Raw genomic sequence first — 4,498 nt, 5'->3', positions numbered from 1 at the left:
CACCAATGTTAGACTCAAATTGATAGGAAAGCGAAACTATGATGGAAAAAGATACAATTTGTCAATTGTTTCAGAAATCGTTGCTTTAGTGGTTGGAGATTTTGAAGTATCGCGATGTGACAAAGATATTGTTGTTGAAACCCAATCTGGATTGCTCCAAAGAATAAATGAGTTAAATTCTTCCTATTTAGCACTCCAATATCCATTACTTTTTCCATATGGTGAAGATGGTTATAGAGAGGACATTGTTTTAAATGAAAAGGATGAATCAAGTCGAGGAAGAAAATTCATTAGCATGCGTGAGTTTTTTTCTTACAAAATTCAAGAGAGGAATGGTGAAGTACCAATAATTGTGAACTCAAAAAGGTTATTTCAAAAATTCTTGGTAGATGCTTTTACAATGATTGAATCATCAAGGTTGAAATATATTAGAACTCATCAAAAAAAATTGCGTGTTGCAATGTACAAAGGATTAGAATATGCAGTTTTACAGGGAGAAATTGATCCTTCTCATGGTAAAAGGGTAATTCTATCATCCAGCTTCAACGGGGGTGCACGATATATGATTCAAAATTATCAAGATGCTATGGAAATCTACAAATGGGCTGGCTATCCAAATTTGTTTATCACATTTACTTGCAATCCAATGTGGCCTAAAATTATCAGATTCTTAAAGAGTAGAGGCTTACAACCGAAAGACCGTCCTGACATTTTGTCAAGGGTATTCAAAATCAAATTAGATCACTTGATAAAGGATTTGAAGGAGAAACAAATATTTGGAAGAGTTAAATCAGGTACATATTTCACTTTTTATAATTAATTATTATTAAAACTTAAAAATAATCATTTTACTATTCAAATTTATGATGATAAGTATGCTTTGGTCTTAATTTCTACATAGTCCGCTATTAGATTTTAAATTTGTCTCTGAAATCATTACATATAATTTATTACATTTGATGCAGTTATTTATAATATTTAATTCCAAAAGTGAGGGTTACCTCATGCGCACATATTGTTGTTTCTTCATAATAAATGTCCAACTGTGAGAGACATAGATCAAATTATTTCAGCAGAAATGCCAGATGAATTGACTGGCCCTCATTATTACAAGGCCGTCAAAAAATTCATAATACATAGACCATGTGGTTTTGCAAGAAAAACATCTCCATGCATGCAAAATGGTCGATGTTCAAAACACTTTCCAAAGAAGTATGTAGAAAACACCACAATCGATGAAGATGGATATCCATTTTATAAAAGAAGGGATGATGGCAGAACTATTAAAAAAAAGATATATATTTGGACAACAGGTATGTGGTACCACATAATAGGTATTTATTATTAAAGTATGGTGCACATATTAATGTTGAATGGTACAATCAAGCAAAATCGATAAAGTACTTATTCAAGTACATAAACAAGGGAAATGATCGTGTAACCGCAGCTTTTACACGAAGTACGCAGGATAAAGATTCAGTACATATTGATGAAATTGACCTGTATTATGACTGTCGTTATATTTCTCCCTGTGAAGATGCCCAGAGAATTTTTGAATTTCCTATTCACCATAGAGAACCCGCAGTAGAAACGCTTTCTTTTCATCTACCTAATGAACAACCAGTTATTTTCTCTGATAGTGATCCAATTGATTTTGTTGTCAATAAACCAAGTGTAAGAGAATCACAATTTTTAAGTTGGTTTGAAGCAAACAAATCAAATGAAGAAGCAAGACAATTAACTTATGCGGAATTTCTACTGAAATTTGCATGGAATAAAAAATCAAAAGAGTGAAAAGAAAGAAATAATTCTGCTTTTTCTATTGGTAGAATATTTTTTGTACCACCAGGTAGTGGAGATTATACTATCTCAGAATGTTGTTGAATATCATTAAAGGTCCTAAGTGTTGTGAAGATCTTCGCACAGTGAACAATACAGTGCATCTAACATTTAGAGATGCATGTTACGCATTGGGTTTATTAGATGATGACAAAGAATATGTGGATGCCATAAAGGAATCAAGTAACTGGGGAATGCCATCATATCTAAGACAGTTATTTGTTATGCTTTTGTTATCCAATTCAATGTCTCGGCTAAAATTTGTTTGGGAGGCGACATGGATGTTACTATCCGAAGATATCCTACATGAAGTACGACGAGTGATGGACAATCCAGGTACACAAATTTAGAATTAAGTAAAATTTTTATAATTTACAAGTGTTAATAATGTAATTATACTTTTTCTACATGTGTAATCTTTAAATTATATCTAAAAATTTAAAGGCTTAAGATATTCTTTGAATTTGAATTTTGCAAACTATAGTTGACTAAAACTCAAGTTCCAGTGAAATCATTTTATAAGTATATCTTTTAAGTTTCAGGACAAACGATTGGACAAAAGGTTTTCATACCAAGAATGTCATTGACTCCGTCTGATTTAAGAATATCTTTTAAGTTTCAAAGAAGGCAGTTTTCAATAGTTGTATCATTTGCCATGACTATCAATAAGAGCCAAGGACAATCTTTAACTCATGTTGGGCTATATTTGAAGAAAGCAGTGTTCACACATGACCAGCTATATGTTGCACTATCACAGGTGACATGAAGACAAGGATTAAAGATTTTGACATATGATGATGAAGGAGAAGTTTCAAATGAAGCAACTAATGTAGTGTTCAAAGAAGTTTATCGTAATTTGAGTTTAGATTGAAGCTGATCTGATCCAAAGGGCATAAGGGCATAACAGGGTCAACAATATCATCAATTTGTTAAGGGTTAGACTTAGCTTTTTTTTTTTGCTGTCAAATAGATGATAAAAGTTCTTTGTTGTTTCAGTAAGTATATAGGAGAAAGTTAGATATTATATAAATTATTTATGAATGTTTATCGTTTTTGACTTTTCTCTTTGTACATTTTATTCCAGTATTTTAATAATTATTCCACAGATATCACACTCAAAATATGAAGGTAATTGTAATGCAACGCATAATTCTAATGACGACCTCCACACAAGTTTGATTTAACTGAAGCATTCACAAGATGTTACTGCAATGTTGAAAATTAAGACCTACCTTAATTTCCTTAGCTGATGTTGCTCCTTCAAGATATCTGGCTCTACACAAACTACTACTACTAAACAGGACTTAAGGATATCACCTGTGATAGAGCAACAATAAGTGATGGACATTTTTTAATGATTCCATAAAAAGAAGTGTATTATCTGCTCAACATATACATAGCATTGTGCACTAAATTAGCATTATGCATAAACATTCTCAATTTTCTAAGGAGCAATGTATTTACCCTTTTCCAACTTTAATATATTATTCTTTCTGTCCTCAATATGCATTTAGAACATTTTACCTGGAAGACAAGCAATGCGCATAAAGTTATATATTCTAATTTCAAAAATGGACATTAATTTTCCGAACAATGTAACTACATCATTGTACTATTTTATATATATCGGTGGGGTGGAAAAAATTTGTTTAGTATCTCAAATTAAAATATCTATTATTGTCTCTCCTAATCATGGCAAATTGATTTTACCTTTCAATAATCTTCAAGTTGCCTCCAGGTGAGAATAATACAATATCAGCAGTAATCATCCAACAGACATCATCAATTACCTCCTTCCTGGTAGCTACTGCATCTGACAAATCATCTTGGATAAACTCATAGCAATAAGAAGAAAAAAGTAAATATCAATAAACATATTCCTCGGTATAATATCCTTCAAAAATATTAGAAAATCTACCACATATATCTACACAAGGATGATGCTTATCTTCTGACGTGTAACTCAATTCAAGAACATCCACAAGCTTTATCACTGTGATTCCAGCAACATATCTAGACAATTTTAAAGCCATGTTGCTCCTCGCTATCTTTCGGACATTTACAAAATAAAAATATATGGAGTAATTAATTGATGTTTCAAAAGATTCCTCTAAGTATAATGACTTTTCATAGTACACAATAAAAAAAATTATGAACCCTCACCTTTTTCAGGATCACTGTAGTTGACTTCATATGCTGCTCTGTTGTTCACTAATGAAGGGCCACTTTCCTTACAGCAAACCTGAAGGTAGGACACGTTAAGCTCTTAGGAGGATATCCAAAGCTCTATCCATTATGATTCACAATTTAACAAAAATGAGTTTTGTTCTTATAGAATTATGAATCTTAAGTGGTAACCATTGGAAGAGCATATAAGTCTAAGTGATCAGTGTACAATTAAATTAAACTGAACAAGAACAAAAAACACCAACTTCCAATAGTCATCACCTAATTGCCGCACAGTGTCATAAACAATTTAAACTCAATAACAATTTCTTTAGCAATCTTTACATTTATTGCAGGGCTACAAATGCAATAAAGGAGTAGGAACCACACAAAAAAAGTTGAAAGACACTTTCTCAAATTCAACATGGGAATGTGCAGTTCATATACCTTCTCATTTGCACCACGATAGGATGACTTTGTAAGCAGAAAAAGA

General features: G+C 31.9%; 1 long non-coding RNA gene across 2 annotated transcripts; it reads right to left on the bottom strand.

Annotated features, from left to right (window-relative positions):
* Positions 1-1,361: 1,361 nt before the first annotated feature.
* LOC124891294 lies at positions 1,362-3,877 on the bottom strand. 2 transcript variants are annotated; one of them, XR_007049615.1, is made up of 4 exons: positions 3,550-3,877; positions 3,304-3,363; positions 3,072-3,156; positions 1,362-1,609 (listed from the first exon to the last, which is right to left on the bottom strand). It is a non-coding gene; the product is annotated as an uncharacterized LOC124891294 (long non-coding RNA). The 2 variants fall into 2 exon arrangements; XR_007049616.1 differs by lacking the exon at positions 3,304-3,363.
* Between the last annotated feature and the right edge of the window lie 621 nt (positions 3,878-4,498).

The sequence above is a fragment of the Capsicum annuum genome, unplaced genomic scaffold (genome assembly GCF_002878395.1).
Source record: "Capsicum annuum cultivar UCD-10X-F1 unplaced genomic scaffold, UCD10Xv1.1 ctg33610, whole genome shotgun sequence".
Taxonomy (NCBI): Eukaryota; Viridiplantae; Streptophyta; class Magnoliopsida; order Solanales; family Solanaceae; genus Capsicum; species Capsicum annuum.
Note: the sequence above shows the minus strand (reverse complement) of the source record. Positions and strands in the feature narration are given on the sequence as shown.